Genomic DNA, 18,405 nt, shown 5'->3' on the forward strand with positions numbered 1-18,405 from the left:
ATGAAGAAATCCCTCTTCCAACGAATTCCTCAAAGAAGCACAAATATCCATTTGCAGACATTACAAACAGAGTGTTTCCAAACTGCTCTATGAAAAGAGAGGTTAAACTCTGTGAGTGGAACGCACACATCACAAAGTGGTTTCTGAGAATGATTCCCTCTAGTTTTTATACGAAGATATTTCCTTTTCTACCGTTGGCCAGAAATCGCTTGAAATTTCCACTAGCAAATGACAATAAAAGAGGGTTTAAATTCTGCTCTGTCTAAAGGAAGGTTCAACTCTGTGAGATGAACACAAGCAACCCAAAGAAGTTACTGAGAATTCTTCGGTCTAGCATTAGATGAAGAAATCCCGCTTCCAGCGAAATACTCAAGAAGGTCCAAATATCCACTTGCAGACTTTACAAACAGAGTGTTTCCAAACTGCTCTATGAAAAGAAAGGTTAGACTCCTTGAGTGGAACTCACACATCACAAAGTGGTTTCTGAGAATGATTCTCTCCAGTTTTTATACGAGGATATATCCTTTTCTACGGTTGGCGTCAAATCGCTTGAAATCTCCACTTGCAAATTCCACAAAAAGAGGTTTTCAAGTGTGCTCTGTCTAATCGAAGGTTCAACTCTGTTAGTTGAACACATACAAATCGTAGAACTTACTGAGAATTCTTCTGTGTAGCATTACATGAAGAAATCCCGCTTCCAACGAAATCCTCAAAGAGGTCCAAATATCCACTTGCAGACTTTACAAACAGAGTGTTTCCAAACTGCTCTATGAAAAGAAAGGTTCAACTCTGTGAGTGTAACGCAGACATCACAACGTAGTTTCTGAGAATGATTCCCTCTAGTTTTTATATGAAGATATTTCCTTTTCTACAGTTGGCCACATAGCGCTTGAAATCTCCACTTGCAAATTCCAGAAAAAGAGGTTTTCAAATGTGCTCTGTCTAAAGGAAGGTTCAACTCTCTTAGTTGAACACATGCAAATCGTAGAAGTTACTGAGAATTCTTCTGTGTAGCATTAGATGAAGAAATCACGCTTCCAACGAAATCCTCAAAGAGGTCCCAATATCCACTGGCAGACTTTACCAACAGAGTGTTTCCAAACTGCTCTACGAAAAGAAAGGTTAAACTCTGTGAGTGGAACGCACACATCCCAACGTAGTTTCTGAGAATGATTCCCTCTACATTTTATGTGAAGTGATTCCCTTTTCTACCGCTGGCCCGAAATCGCTTGAAATGTACACTTGCAGATTCCACAAAAAGAGGTTTTCAAATGTGCTCTGTCTGAAGGAAGGTTCAACTCTCTTAGTTGAACACACGCAAATCGTAGAAGTTACTGAGAATTCTTCTGTCTAGCATTAGATGAAGAAATCCCGCTTCCAACGAAATCCTCAAGGAGGTCCAAATATCCACTTGCAGACTTTACAAACAGAGTGTTTCCAAACTGCTTTATGAAAAGAAAGGTTAAACTCCTTGAGTGGAACTCACACATCACAAAGTGGTTTCTGAGAATGATTCTCTCTAGTTTTTATACGAGGATATTTCCTTTTCTACGGTTGGCCCCAAATCGCTTGAAATCTCCCCTTGAAATTCCACAAAAAGAGGTTTTCAAATGTGCTCTGTCTAATCGAAGGTTCAACTCTGTTAGTTGAACACATACAAATCAGAGAAGTTACTGAGAATTCTTCTGTGTAGCATCAGATGAAGAAATCACGCTTCCAACGAAATCCTCAAAGAGGTCCCAATATCCACTTGCAGACTTTACAAACAGAGTATTTCCAAACTGCTCTATGAAAAGAAAGGTTAAACTCTTTGAGTGGAACTCACACATCACAAAGTGGTTTCTGAGAATGATTCTCTCTAGTTTTTATACGAGGATATTTCCTTTTCTACGGTTGGCCCCAAATCGCTTGAAATCTCCACTTGCAAATTCCACAAAAAGAGGTTTTCAAATGTGCTCTGTCTAAAGGAAAGTTCAACTCTCTTAGTTGAACACATGCAAATCGTAGAAGTTACTGAGAATTCTTCTGTGTAGCATTAGATGAAGAAATAACGCTTCCAACGAAATCCTCAAAGAGGTCCCAATATCCACTAGCAGACTTTAAAAACAGAGTGTTTCCAAACTGCTCTATGAAAAGAAAGGTTAAACTCTGTGAGTGGAACGCACACATCACAACGTGGTTTCTGAGAATGATTCCCTCTAGATTTTATGTGAAGTTATTTCCATTACTACCGCTGGCCCGAAATCGCTTGAAATGTACACTTGCAAATTCCACAAAAAGAGGTTTTCAAATGTGCTCTGTCTAAAGGAAGGTTCAACTCTGTTAGATGAACTCATACAAATCAAAGAAGTTACTGAGAATTCTTCTGTGTAGCATTAGATGAAGAAATCCCTCTTCCAACGAAATCCTCAAAGAAGCACAAATATCCACTTGCAGACTTTACAAACAGAGTGTTTCCATACTGCTCTATGAAAAGAAAGGTTAAACTCTGTGAGTGGAATGCACACATCACAAAGTGGTTTCTGAGAATGATTCCCTCTAGTTTTTATATGAAGATATTTCCTTTTCTACCGCTGGCCAGAAATCGCTTGAAATTTCCAGTAGCAAATTCCAATAAAAGAGGGTTTCTAATCTGCTCTGTCTAAAGGAAGGTTCAACTCTGTGAGTTGAACACAAGCATCCCAAAGAAGTTACTGAGAATTCTTCTGTCTAGCATTAGATGAAGAAATCCCGCTTCCAACGAAATCCTCAAGGAGGTCCAAATATCCACTTGCAGACTTTACAAACAGAGTGTTTCCAAACTGCTCTATGAAAAGAAAAGTTAAACTCTTTGAGTGGAACTCACACATCACAAAGTGGTTTCTGAGAATGATTCTCTCAAGTTTTTATACGAGGATATTTCTTTTCTACCGTTGGCCCCAAATCGCTTGAAATCTACACTTGCAAATTCCACAAAAAGAGGTTTTCAAATGTGCTCTGTCTAATCGAAGGTTCAACTCTGTTAGTTGAACACATGCAAATCGTAGAAGTTACTGAGAATTCTTCTGTGTAGCATTACATGAAGAAATCCCGCTTCCAGCGAAATCCTCAAAGAGGTCCAAATATCCACTTGCAGACTTTACAAACAGAGTGTTTCCAAACTGCTCTATGAAAAGAAAGGTTAAACTCTGTGAGTGGAACGCACACATCACAACGTAGTTTCTGAGAATGATTCCCTCTAGTTTTTATATGAAGATATTTCCTTTTCTACGGTTGGCCACATAGTGCTTGAAATCTCCACTTGCAAATTCCACAAAAAGAGGTTTTCAAATGTGCTCTGTCTAAAGGAAGGTTCAACTCTCTTAGTTGAACACAAGCAAATCATAGAAGTTACTGAGAATTCTTCTGTGTAGCATTAGATGAAGAAATCACGCTTCCAACGAAATCCTCAAAGAAGTCCCAATATCCACTTGCAGACTTTACAAACAGAGTGTTTCCAAACTGCTGTATGAAAAGAAAGGTTAAACTCTTTGAGTGGAACTCACACATCACAAAGTGGTTTCTGAGAATGATTCCCTCTAGATTTTATGTGAAGTGATTTCCTTTTCTACCGCTGGCCCGAAATCGCTTGAAATGTACACTTGCAAATTCCACAAAAAGAGGTTTTCAAATGTGCTCTGTCTAAAGAAAGGTTCAACTCTGTTAGATGAACACATACAAATCAAAGAAGTTACTGAGAATTCTTCTGTGTAGCATTAGATGAAGAAATCCCTCTTCCAACGAATTCCTCAAAGAAGCACAAATATCCATTTGCAGACATTACAAACAGAGTGTTTCCAAACTGCTCTATGAAAAGAGAGGTTAAACTCTGTGAGTGGAACGCACACATCACAAAGTGGTTTCTGAGAATGATTCCCTCTAGTTTTTATATGAAGATATTTCCTTTTCTACCGTTGGCCCGAAATCGCTTGAAATTTCCACTAGCAAATGACAATAAAAGAGGGTTTAAATTCTGCTCTGTCTAAAGGAAGGTTCAACTCTGTGAGATGAACACAAGCAACCCAAAGAAGTTACTGAGAATTCTTCGGTCTAGCATTAGATGAAGAAATCCCGCTTCCAGCGAAATCCTCAAGGAGGTCCAAATATCCACTTGCAGACTTTACAAACAGAGTGTTTCCAAACTGCTCTATGAAAAGAAAGGTTAAACTCCTTGAGTGGAACTCACACATCACAAAGTGGTTTCTGAGAATGATTCTCTCTAGTTTTTATACGAGGATATTTCCTTTTCTACGGTTGGCTGCAAAGCGCTTGAAATCTCCACTTGCAAATTCCACAAAAAGAGGTTTTCAAATGTGCTCTGTCTAAAGGAAGGTTCAACTCTGTTAGTTGAACACATGCAAATCGTAGAAGTTACTGAGAATTCTTCTGTCTAGCATTAGATGAAGAAATCCCGCTTCCAACGAAATCCTCAAGGAGGTCCAAATATCCACTTGCAGACTTTACAAAGAGAGTGTTTCCAAACTGCTCTATGAAAAGAAAGGTTAAACTCTTTGAGTGGAACTCACACATCACAAAGTGGTTTCTGAGAATGATTCTCTCTAGTTTTTATACGAGGATATTTCCTTTTCTACCGCTGGCCCGAAATCTCTTGAAATGTACACTTGCAAATTCCACAAAAAGAGGTTTTCAAATGTGCTCTGTCTAATCGAAGGTTGAACTCTCTTTGTTGAACACATGCAAATCGTAGAAGTTACTGAGAATTCTTCTGTGTAGCATTACATGAAGAAATCCCGCTTCCAACGAAATCCTCAAAGAGGTCCAAATATCCACTTGCAGACTTTACAAACAGAGTGTTTCCAAACTGCTGTATGAAAAGAACGGTTAAACTCTGTGAGTGGAACGCACACGTCCCAATGGCGTTTCTGAGAATGATTCCCTCTAGATTTTATGTGAAGTGATTTCATTTTCTACCGCTGGCCCGAAATCGCTTGAAATGTACACTTGCAAATTCCACAAAAAGAGGTTTTCAAATGTGCTCTGTGTAAAGAAAGGTTCAACTCTGTTAGATGAACACATACAAATCAAAGGAGTTACTTAGAATTCTTCTCTGTAGCATTAAATGAAGAAATCCCTCTTCCAAAGAAATCCTCAAAGAAGCACAAATATCCATTTGCAGGCTTTAAAAACAGAGTGTTTCCAAACTGCTCTATGAAAAGAGAGGTTAAACTCTGTGAGTGGAACGCACACATCACAAAGTGGTTTCTGAGAATGATTCCCTGTACTTTTTATATGAAGATATTTCCTTTTCTACCGTTGGCCCAAAATCGCATGAAATTTCCACTAGCAAATTCCAATAAAAGAGGGTTTCTAATCTGCTCTGTCTAAAGGAAGGTTCAACTCTGTGAGTTGAACAAAAGCATCCCAAAGAAGTTACTGAGAATTCTTCTGTCTAGCATTAGATGAAGAAATCCCGCTTCCAACGAAATCCTCAAGGAGGTCCAAATATCCACTTGCAGACTTTACAAACAGAGTGTTTCCAAACTGCTCTATGAAAAGAAAAGTTAAACTCTTTGAGTGGAACTCACACATCACAAAGTGGTTTCTGAGAATGATTCTCTCTAGTTTTTATACGAGGATATTTCCTTTTCTACGGTTGGCCCCTAATCGCTTGAAATCTACACTTGCAAATTCCACAAAAAGAGGTTTTCAAATGTGCTCTGTCTAATCGAAGGTTCAACTCTGTTAGTTGAACACATGCAAATCGTAGAAGTTACTGAGAATTCTTCTGTGTAGCATTACATGAAGAAATCCCGCTTCCAGCGAAATCCTCAAAGAGGTCCAAATATCCACTTGCAGACTTTACGAACAGAGTGTTTCCAAACTGCTCTATGAAAAGAAAGGTTAAACTCTGTGAGTGGAACGCACACATCACAACGTAGTTTCTGAGAATGATTCCCTCTAGTTTTTATATGAAGATATTTCCTTTTCTACGGTTGGCCACATAGTGCTTGAAATCTCCACTTGCAAATTCCACAAAAAGAGGTTTTCAAATGTGCTCTGTCTAAAGGAAGGTTCAACTCTCTTAGTTGAACACAAGCAAATCGTAGAAGTTACTGAGAATTCTTCTGTGTAGCATTAGATGAAGAAATCACGCTTCCAACGAAATCCTCAAAGAAGTCCCAATATCCACTTGCAGACTTTACAAACAGAGTGTTTCCAAACTGCTGTATGAAAAGAAAGGTTAAACTCTTTGAGTGGAACTCACACATCACAAAATGGTTTCTGAGAATGATTCCCTCTAGATTTTATGTGAAGTGATTTCCTTTTCTACCGCTGGCCCGAAATCGCTTGAAATGTACACTTGCAAATTCCACAAAAAGAGGTTTTCAAATGTGCTCTGTCTAAAGAAAGGTTCAACTCTGTTAGATGAACACATACAAATCAAAGAAGTTACTGAGAATTCTTCTGTGTAGCATTAGATGAAGAAATCCCTCTTCCAACGAATTCCTCAAAGAAGCACAAATATCCATTTGCAGACATTACAAACAGAGTGTTTCCAAACTGCTCTATGAAAAGAGAGGTTAAACTCTGTGAGTGGAACGCACACATCACAAAGTGGTTTCTGAGAATGATTCCCTCTAGTTTTTATACGAAGATATTTCCTTTTCTACCGTTGGCCAGAAATCGCTTGAAATTTCCACTAGCAAATGACAATAAAAGAGGGTTTAAATTCTGCTCTGTCTAAAGGAAGGTTCAACTCTGTGAGATGAACACAAGCAACCCAAAGAAGTTACTGAGAATTCTTCGGTCTAGCATTAGATGAAGAAATCCCGCTTCCAGCGAAATACTCAAGAAGGTCCAAATATCCACTTGCAGACTTTACAAACAGAGTGTTTCCAAACTGCTCTATGAAAAGAAAGGTTAGACTCCTTGAGTGGAACTCACACATCACAAAGTGGTTTCTGAGAATGATTCTCTCCAGTTTTTATACGAGGATATATCCTTTTCTACGGTTGGCGTCAAATCGCTTGAAATCTCCACTTGCAAATTCCACAAAAAGAGGTTTTCAAGTGTGCTCTGTCTAATCGAAGGTTCAACTCTGTTAGTTGAACACATACAAATCGTAGAACTTACTGAGAATTCTTCTGTGTAGCATTACATGAAGAAATCCCGCTTCCAACGAAATCCTCAAAGAGGTCCAAATATCCACTTGCAGACTTTACAAACAGAGTGTTTCCAAACTGCTCTATGAAAAGAAAGGTTCAACTCTGTGAGTGTAACGCAGACATCACAACGTAGTTTCTGAGAATGATTCCCTCTAGTTTTTATATGAAGATATTTCCTTTTCTACAGTTGGCCACATAGCGCTTGAAATCTCCACTTGCAAATTCCAGAAAAAGAGGTTTTCAAATGTGCTCTGTCTAAAGGAAGGTTCAACTCTCTTAGTTGAACACATGCAAATCGTAGAAGTTACTGAGAATTCTTCTGTGTAGCATTAGATGAAGAAATCACGCTTCCAACGAAATCCTCAAAGAGGTCCCAATATCCACTGGCAGACTTTACCAACAGAGTGTTTCCAAACTGCTCTACGAAAAGAAAGGTTAAACTCTGTGAGTGGAACGCACACATCCCAACGTAGTTTCTGAGAATGATTCCCTCTACATTTTATGTGAAGTGATTCCCTTTTCTACCGCTGGCCCGAAATCGCTTGAAATGTACACTTGCAGATTCCACAAAAAGAGGTTTTCAAATGTGCTCTGTCTGAAGGAAGGTTCAACTCTCTTAGTTGAACACACGCAAATCGTAGAAGTTACTGAGAATTCTTCTGTCTAGCATTAGATGAAGAAATCCCGCTTCCAACGAAATCCTCAAGGAGGTCCAAATATCCACTTGCAGACTTTACAAACAGAGTGTTTCCAAACTGCTTTATGAAAAGAAAGGTTAAACTCCTTGAGTGGAACTCACACATCACAAAGTGGTTTCTGAGAATGATTCTCTCTAGTTTTTATACGAGGATATTTCCTTTTCTACGGTTGGCCCCAAATCGCTTGAAATCTCCCCTTGAAATTCCACAAAAAGAGGTTTTCAAATGTGCTCTGTCTAATCGAAGGTTCAACTCTGTTAGTTGAACACATACAAATCAGAGAAGTTACTGAGAATTCTTCTGTGTAGCATCAGATGAAGAAATCACGCTTCCAACGAAATCCTCAAAGAGGTCCCAATATCCACTTGCAGACTTTACAAACAGAGTATTTCCAAACTGCTCTATGAAAAGAAAGGTTAAACTCTTTGAGTGGAACTCACACATCACAAAGTGGTTTCTGAGAATGATTCTCTCTAGTTTTTATACGAGGATATTTCCTTTTCTACGGTTGGCCCCAAATCGCTTGAAATCTCCACTTGCAAATTCCACAAAAAGAGGTTTTCAAATGTGCTCTGTCTAAAGGAAAGTTCAACTCTCTTAGTTGAACACATGCAAATCGTAGAAGTTACTGAGAATTCTTCTGTGTAGCATTAGATGAAGAAATAACGCTTCCAACGAAATCCTCAAAGAGGTCCCAATATCCACTAGCAGACTTTAAAAACAGAGTGTTTCCAAACTGCTCTATGAAAAGAAAGGTTAAACTCTGTGAGTGGAACGCACACATCACAACGTGGTTTCTGAGAATGATTCCCTCTAGATTTTATGTGAAGTTATTTCCATTACTACCGCTGGCCCGAAATCGCTTGAAATGTACACTTGCAAATTCCACAAAAAGAGGTTTTCAAATGTGCTCTGTCTAAAGGAAGGTTCAACTCTGTTAGATGAACTCATACAAATCAAAGAAGTTACTGAGAATTCTTCTGTGTAGCATTAGATGAAGAAATCCCTCTTCCAACGAAATCCTCAAAGAAGCACAAATATCCACTTGCAGACTTTACAAACAGAGTGTTTCCATACTGCTCTATGAAAAGAAAGGTTAAACTCTGTGAGTGGAATGCACACATCACAAAGTGGTTTCTGAGAATGATTCCCTCTAGTTTTTATATGAAGATATTTCCTTTTCTACCGCTGGCCAGAAATCGCTTGAAATTTCCAGTAGCAAATTCCAATAAAAGAGGGTTTCTAATCTGCTCTGTCTAAAGGAAGGTTCAACTCTGTGAGTTGAACACAAGCATCCCAAAGAAGTTACTGAGAATTCTTCTGTCTAGCATTAGATGAAGAAATCCCGCTTCCAACGAAATCCTCAAGGAGGTCCAAATATCCACTTGCAGACTTTACAAACAGAGTGTTTCCAAACTGCTCTATGAAAAGAAAAGTTAAACTCTTTGAGTGGAACTCACACATCACAAAGTGGTTTCTGAGAATGATTCTCTCAAGTTTTTATACGAGGATATTTCTTTTCTACCGTTGGCCCCAAATCGCTTGAAATCTACACTTGCAAATTCCACAAAAAGAGGTTTTCAAATGTGCTCTGTCTAATCGAAGGTTCAACTCTGTTAGTTGAACACATGCAAATCGTAGAAGTTACTGAGAATTCTTCTGTGTAGCATTACATGAAGAAATCCCGCTTCCAGCGAAATCCTCAAAGAGGTCCAAATATCCACTTGCAGACTTTACAAACAGAGTGTTTCCAAACTGCTCTATGAAAAGAAAGGTTAAACTCTGTGAGTGGAACGCACACATCACAACGTAGTTTCTGAGAATGATTCCCTCTAGTTTTTATATGAAGATATTTCCTTTTCTACGGTTGGCCACATAGTGCTTGAAATCTCCACTTGCAAATTCCACAAAAAGAGGTTTTCAAATGTGCTCTGTCTAAAGGAAGGTTCAACTCTCTTAGTTGAACACAAGCAAATCATAGAAGTTACTGAGAATTCTTCTGTGTAGCATTAGATGAAGAAATCACGCTTCCAACGAAATCCTCAAAGAAGTCCCAATATCCACTTGCAGACTTTACAAACAGAGTGTTTCCAAACTGCTGTATGAAAAGAAAGGTTAAACTCTTTGAGTGGAACTCACACATCACAAAGTGGTTTCTGAGAATGATTCCCTCTAGATTTTATGTGAAGTGATTTCCTTTTCTACCGCTGGCCCGAAATCGCTTGAAATGTACACTTGCAAATTCCACAAAAAGAGGTTTTCAAATGTGCTCTGTCTAAAGAAAGGTTCAACTCTGTTAGATGAACACATACAAATCAAAGAAGTTACTGAGAATTCTTCTGTGTAGCATTAGATGAAGAAATCCCTCTTCCAACGAATTCCTCAAAGAAGCACAAATATCCATTTGCAGACATTACAAACAGAGTGTTTCCAAACTGCTCTATGAAAAGAGAGGTTAAACTCTGTGAGTGGAACGCACACATCACAAAGTGGTTTCTGAGAATGATTCCCTCTAGTTTTTATATGAAGATATTTCCTTTTCTACCGTTGGCCCGAAATCGCTTGAAATTTCCACTAGCAAATGACAATAAAAGAGGGTTTAAATTCTGCTCTGTCTAAAGGAAGGTTCAACTCTGTGAGATGAACACAAGCAACCCAAAGAAGTTACTGAGAATTCTTCGGTCTAGCATTAGATGAAGAAATCCCGCTTCCAGCGAAATCCTCAAGAAGGTCCAAATATCCACTTGCAGACTTTACAAACAGAGTGTTTCCAAACTGCTCTATGAAAAGAAAGGTTAAACTCCTTGAGTGGAACTCACACATCACAAAGTGGTTTCTGAGAATGATTCTCTCTAGTTTTTATACGAGGATATTTCCTTTTCTACGGTTGGCTGCAAAGCGCTTGAAATCTCCACTTGCAAATTCCACAAAAAGAGGTTTTCAAATGTGCTCTGTCTAAAGGAAGGTTCAACTCTGTTAGTTGAACACATGCAAATCGTAGAAGTTACTGAGAATTCTTCTGTCTAGCATTAGATGAAGAAATCCCGCTTCCAACGAAATCCTCAAGGAGGTCCAAATATCCACTTGCAGACTTTACAAAGAGAGTGTTTCCAAACTGCTCTATGAAAAGAAAGGTTAAACTCTTTGAGTGGAACTCACACATCACAAAGTGGTTTCTGAGAATGATTCTCTCTAGTTTTTATACGAGGATATTTCCTTTTCTACCGCTGGCCCGAAATCTCTTGAAATGTACACTTGCAAATTCCACAAAAAGAGGTTTTCAAATGTGCTCTGTCTAATCGAAGGTTGAACTCTCTTTGTTGAACACATGCAAATCGTAGAAGTTACTGAGAATTCTTCTGTGTAGCATTACATGAAGAAATCCCGCTTCCAACGAAATCCTCAAAGAGGTCCAAATATCCACTTGCAGACTTTACAAACAGAGTGTTTCCAAACTGCTGTATGAAAAGAACGGTTAAACTCTGTGAGTGGAACGCACACGTCCCAATGGCGTTTCTGAGAATGATTCCCTCTAGATTTTATGTGAAGTGATTTCATTTTCTACCGCTGGCCCGAAATCGCTTGAAATGTACACTTGCAAATTCCACAAAAAGAGGTTTTCAAATGTGCTCTGTGTAAAGAAAGGTTCAACTCTGTTAGATGAACACATACAAATCAAAGGAGTTACTTAGAATTCTTCTCTGTAGCATTAAATGAAGAAATCCCTCTTCCAAAGAAATCCTCAAAGAAGCACAAATATCCATTTGCAGGCTTTAAAAACAGAGTGTTTCCAAACTGCTCTATGAAAAGAGAGGTTAAACTCTGTGAGTGGAACGCACACATCACAAAGTGGTTTCTGAGAATGATTCCCTGTACTTTTTATATGAAGATATTTCCTTTTCTACCGTTGGCCCAAAATCGCATGAAATTTCCACTAGCAAATTCCAATAAAAGAGGGTTTCTAATCTGCTCTGTCTAAAGGAAGGTTCAACTCTGTGAGTTGAACAGAAGCATCCCAAAGAAGTTACTGAGAATTCTTCTGTCTAGCATTAGATGAAGAAATCCCGCTTCCAACGAAATCCTCAAGGAGGTCCAAATATCCACTTGCAGACTTTACAAACAGAGTGTTTACAAACTGCTCTATGAAAAGAAAAGTTAAACTCTTTGAGTGGAACTCACACATCACAAAGTGGTTTCTGAGAATGATTCTCTCTAGTTTTTATACGAGGATATTTCCTTTTCTACGGTTGGCCCCTAATCGCTTGAAATCTACACTTGCAAATTCCACAAAAAGAGGTTTTCAAATGTGCTCTGTCTAATCGAAGGTTCAACTCTGTTAGTTGAACACATGCAAATCGTAGAAGTTACTGAGAATTCTTCTGTGTAGCATTACATGAAGAAATCCCGCTTCCAGCGAAATCCTCAAAGAGGTCCAAATATCCACTTGCAGACTTTACGAACAGAGTGTTTCCAAACTGCTCTATGAAAAGAAAGGTTAAACTCTGTGAGTGGAACGCACACATCACAACGTAGTTTCTGAGAATGATTCCCTCTAGTTTTTATATGAAGATATTTCCTTTTCTACGGTTGGCCACATAGTGCTTGAAATCTCCACTTGCAAATTCCACAAAAAGAGGTTTTCAAATGTGCTCTGTCTAAAGGAAGGTTCAACTCTCTTAGTTGAACACAAGCAAATCGTAGAAGTTACTGAGAATTCTTCTGTGTAGCATTAGATGAAGAAATCACGCTTCCAACGAAATCCTCAAAGAAGTCCCAATATCCACTTGCAGACTTTACAAACAGAGTGTTTCCAAACTGCTGTATGAAAAGAAAGGTTAAACTCTTTGAGTGGAACTCACACATCACAAAATGGTTTCTGAGAATGATTCCCTCTAGATTTTATGTGAAGTGATTTCCTTTTCTACCGCTGGCCCGAAATCGCTTGAAATGTACACTTGCAAATTCCACAAAAAGAGGTTTTCAAATGTGCTCTGTCTAAAGAAAGGTTCAACTCTGTTAGATGAACACATACAAATCAAAGAAGTTACTGAGAATTCTTCTGTGTAGCATTAGATGAAGAAATCCCTCTTCCAACGAATTCCTCAAAGAAGCACAAATATCCATTTGCAGACATTACAAACAGAGTGTTTCCAAACTGCTCTATGAAAAGAGAGGTTAAACTCTGTGAGTGGAACGCACACATCACAAAGTGGTTTCTGAGAATGATTCCCTCTAGTTTTTATACGAAGATATTTCCTTTTCTACTGTTGGCCAGAAATCGCTTGAAATTTCCACTAGCAAATGACAATAAAAGAGGGTTTAAATTCTGCTCTGTCTAAAAGAAGGTTGAACTCTGTGAGATGAACACAAGCAACCCAAAGAAGTTACTGAGAATTCTTCGGTCTAGCATTAGATGAAGAAATCCCGCTTCCAGCGAAATACTCAAGAAGGTCCAAATATCCACTTGCAGACTTTACAAACAGAGTGTTTCCAAACTGCTCTATGAAAAGAAAGGTTAGACTCCTTGAGTGGAACTCACACATCACAAAGTGGTTTCTGAGAATGATTCTCTCTAGTTTTTATACGAGGATATTTCCTTTTCTACGGTTGGCTGCAAAGCGCTTGAAATCTCCACTTGCAAATTCCACAAAAAGAGGTTTTCAAATGTGCTCTGTCTAAAGGAAGGTTCAACTCTGTTAGTTGAACACATGCAAATCGTAGAAGTTACTGAGAATTCTTCTGTCTAGCATTAGATGAAGAAATCCCGCTTCCAAAGAAATCCTCAAGGAGGTCCAAATATCCACTTGCAGACTTTACAAACAGAGTGTTTCCAAACTGCCCTATGAAAAGAAAGGTTAAACTCTTTGAGTGGAACGCACACATCACAAAGTGGTTTCTGAGAATGATTCTCTCTAGTTTTTATACGAGGATATTTCCTTTTCTACGGTTGGCCCCAAATCACTTGAAATCTCCCCTTGCAGATTCCACAAAAAGAGGTTTTCAAATGTGCTCTGTCTAAAGGAAGGTTCAACTCTCTTAGTTGAACACATGCAAATCGTAGAAGTTACTGAGAATTCTTCTGTCTAGCATTAGATGAAGAAATCCCGCTTCCAACGAAATCCTCAAGGAGGTCCAGACATCCACTTGCAGACTTTACAAACAGAGTGTTTCCAAACTGCTGTATGAAAAGAGAGGTTAAACTCTGTGAGTGGAACGCACACATCACAAAGTGGTTTCTGAGAATGATCCCCTCTAGTTTTTATATGAAGATATTTCCTTTTCTACCGTTGGCCCGAAATCGCTTGAAATTTCCACTAGCAAATTCCAACAAAAGAGGGTTTCAAATTTGCTCTGTCTAAAGGAAGGTTCAACTCTGTGAGATGAACACAAGCAACCCAAAGAAGTTATTGAGAATTCTTCTGTGTAGCATTAGACGAAGAAATCCCGCTTCCAACGAAAACCTCAAGGCGGTCCCAATATCCACTTGCAGACTTTACAAATAGAGTGTTTCCAAACTGCTCTATGCAAAGAAAGGTTAAACTCTGTGAGTGTAACGCACACATCACAAAGTGGTTTCTGAGAATGATTCCCTCTAGTTTTTATATGAAGATATTTCTTGTTATACCGTTGGTCCGAAATCGCTTGAAATCTCCACTTGCAAATTCCACAAAAACAGATTTTCAAATGTGCTCTGTCTAAACGAAGGTTCAACTCTGTGAGTTGAACACACGCAACCCAAAGAAGTTACTGAGAATTCTTCTGTCTAGCATCAGATGAAGAAATCCCGCTTCCAACGAAATCATCAAGGAGGTCCTAATATCCACTTGCAGACTTTACAAACAGAGTGTTTCCAAACTGCTCTATGAAAAGAAAGGTTAAACTCTTTGAGTGGAACTCACACATCACAAAGTGGTTTCTGAGAATGATTCTCTCTAGATTTTATACGAGGATATTTCCTTTTCTACGGTTGGCCACATAGAGCTTGAAATCTCCACTTGCAAATTCCACAAAAAGAGGTTTTCAAATGTGCTCTGTCTAAAGGATGGTTCAACTCTCTTAGTTGAACACATGCAAATTGTAGAAGTTACTGAGAATTCTTCTGTGTAGCATTAGATGAAGAAATCCCGTTTCCAACGAAATCCTCAAAGAGGTCCAAATATCCACTTGCAGACTTTACAAACAGAGTGTTTCCAAACTGCTGTATGAAAAGAAAGGTTAAACTCTGTGAGTGGAACGCACACATCCCAACGTCGTTTCTGAGAATGATTCCCTCTAGATTTTATGTAAAGTTATTTCCTTATCTACTGCTGGCCCGAAATCTCTTGAAATGTACACTTGCAAATTCCACAAAAAGAGGTTTACAAATGTGCTCTGTCTAAAGAAGGGTTAAACTCTGTTAGATGAACACATACAAATCAAAGAAGTTACTGAGAATTCTTCTGTGTAGCATTAGATGAAGAGATCCCTCTTCCAACGAAATCCTCAAAGAGGTCCCAATATCCACTTGCAGACTTTAAAAACAGAGTGTTTCCAAACTGCTCAATGAAAAGAAAGGTTAAACTCTGTGAGTGGAACGCACACATCACAACGTGGTTTCTGAGAATGATTCCCTCTAGATTTTATGTGAAGTTATTTCCATTACTACCGCTGGCCCGAAATCGCTTGAAATGTCCACTTGCAAATTCCACAAAAAGAGGTTTTCAAATGTGCTCTGTCTAAAGGAAGGTTCAACTCTGTTAGATGAACTCATACAAATCAAAGAAGTTACTGAGAATTCTTCTGTGTAGCATTAGATGAAGAAATCCCTCTTCCAACGAAATCCTCAAAGAAGCACAAATATCCACTTGCAGACTTTACAAACAGAGTGTTTCCATACTGCTCTATGAAAAGAAAGGTTAAACTCTGTGAGTGGAACGCACACATCACAAAGTGGTTTCTGAGAATGATTCCCTCTAGTTTTTATATGAAGATATTTCCTTTTCTACCGCTGGCCAGAAATCGCTTGAAATTTCCAGTAGCAAATTCCAATAAAAGAGGGTTTCTAATCTGCTCTGTCTAAAGGAAGGTTCAACTCTGTGAGTTGAACACAAGCATCCCGAAGAAGTTACTGAGAATTCTTCTGTCTAGCATTAGATGAAGAAATCCCGCTTCCAACGAAATCCTCAAGGAGGTCCAAATATCCACTTGCAGACTTTACAAACAGAGTGTTTCCAAACTGCTCTATGAAAAGAAAAGTTAAACTCTTTGAGTGGAACTCACACATCACAAAGTGGTTTCTGAGAATGATTCTCTCTAGTTTTTATACGAGGATATTTCCTTTTCTACGGTTGGCTGCAAAGCGCTTGAAATCTACACTTGCAAATTCCACAAAAAGAGGTTTTCAAATGTGCTCTGTCTAAAGGAAGGTTCAACTCTGTTAGTTGAACACATGCAAATCGTAGAAGTTACTGAGAATTCTTCTGTCTAGCATTAGATGAAGAAATCCCGCTTCCAAAGAAATCCTCAAGGAGGTCCAAATATCCACTTGCAGACTTTACAAACAGAGTGTTTCCAAACTGCTCTATGAAAAGAAAGGTTAAACTCTTTGAGTGGAACGCACACATCACAAAGTGGTTTCTGAGAATGATTCTCTCTAGTTTTTATACGAGGATATTTCCTTTTCTACGGTTGGCCCCAAATCACTTGAAATCTCCCCTTGCAGATTCCACAAAAAGAGGTTTTCAAATGTGCTCTGTCTAAAGGAAGGTTCAACTCTCTTAGTTGAACACCTGCAAATCGTAGAAGTTACTGAGAATTCTTCTGTCTAGCATTAGATAAAGAAATCCCGCTTCCAACGAAATCCTCAAGGAGGTCCAGACATCCACTTGCAGACTTTACAAACAGAGTGTTTCCAAACTGCTGTATGAAAAGAAAGGTTAAACTCTTTGAGTGGAACTCACACATCACAAAGTGGTTTCTGAGAATGATTCTCTCTAGTTTTTATACTAGGATATTTCCTTTTCTACGGTTGGCTGCAAAGCGCTTGAAATCTCCACTTGCAAACTCCACAAAAAGGGGTTTTCAAATGTGCTCTGTCTAAACGAAGGTTCAACTCTGTTAGTTCAACACATGCAAATCGTAGAAGTTACTGAGAATTCTTCTGTGTTGCATTAGATGAAGAAATCCCGCTTCCAACGAAATCCTCAAGGAGGTCCAAATATCCACTTGCAGACTTTACAAACAGAGTGTTTCCAAACTGCTCTATGCAAAGAAAGGTTAAACTCTGTGAGTGTAACGCACACATCACAAAGTGGTTTCTGAGAATGATTCCCTCTGGTTTTTATATGAAGATATTTCTTGTTCTACCGTTGGCCCGAAATCGCTTGAAATCTCCACTTGCAAATTCCACAAAAACAGGTTTTCAAATGTGCTCTGTCTAAAGGAAGGTTCAACTCTCTTAGATGAACACATACAAATCAAAGAAGTTACTGAGAATTCTTCTGTGTAGCATTAGATGAAGAAATCCCTCTTCCAACGAAATCCTCAAAGAAGCACAAATATCCACTTGCAGACTTTACAAACAGAGTGTTTCCAAACTGCTCTATGAAAAGAGAGGTTAAACTCTGTGAGTGGAACGCACACATCACAAAGTGGTTTCTGAGAATGATTCCCTCTAGTTTTTATTGGAAGATATTTCCTTTTCTACCGCTGGCCCGAAATCGCTTGAAATTTCCACTAGCAAATTCCAATAAAAGAGGGTTTCTAATCTTTTCTGTCTAAAGGAAGGTTCAACTCTGTGAGTTGAACACAAGCAACCCAAAGAAGTTACTGAGAATTCTTCTGTCTAGCATTAGATGAAGAAATCCCGCTTCCAACGAAATCCTCATGGAGGTCCAAATATCCACTTGCAGACTTTACAAACAGAGTGTTTCCATACTGCTCTATGCAAAGAAAGGCTAAACTCTGTGAGTGTAACGCACACATCACAAATTGGTTTCTGAGAATGATTCCCTCTAGTTTTTATATGAAGATATTTCTTGTTCTACCGTTGGCCCGAAATCGCTTGAAATCTCCACTTGCAAATTCCACAAAAAGAGGTTTTCAAATGTGCTCTGTCTAAACGAAGGTTCAACTCTGTGAGTTGAACACACGCAACCCAAAGAAGTTACTGAGAATTCTTCTGTCTAGCATCAGATGAAGAAATCCCGCTTCCAACGAAATCCTCAAGGAGGTCCAAATATCCACTTGCAGACTTTACAAACAGAGTGTTTCCAAACCGCTCTATGAAAAGAAAGGTTAAACTCTTTGAGTGGAACTCACACATCACAAAGTGGTTTCTGAGAATGATTCTCTCCAGTTTTTATACGAGGATATATCCTTTTCTACGGTTGGCGTCAAATCGCTTGAAATCTCCACTTGCAAATTCCACAAAAAGAGGTTTTCAAGTGTGCTCTGTCTAATCGAAGGTTCAACTCTGTTAGTTGAACACATGCAAATCGTAGAACTTACTGAGAATTCTTCTGTGTAGCATTACATGAAGAAATCCCGCTTCCAACGAAATCCTCAAAGAGGTCCAAATATCC

Source organism: Gorilla gorilla, chromosome 2 (genome assembly GCF_029281585.2).
Source record: "Gorilla gorilla gorilla isolate KB3781 chromosome 2, NHGRI_mGorGor1-v2.1_pri, whole genome shotgun sequence".
Classification (NCBI taxonomy): domain Eukaryota; kingdom Metazoa; phylum Chordata; class Mammalia; order Primates; family Hominidae; genus Gorilla; species Gorilla gorilla.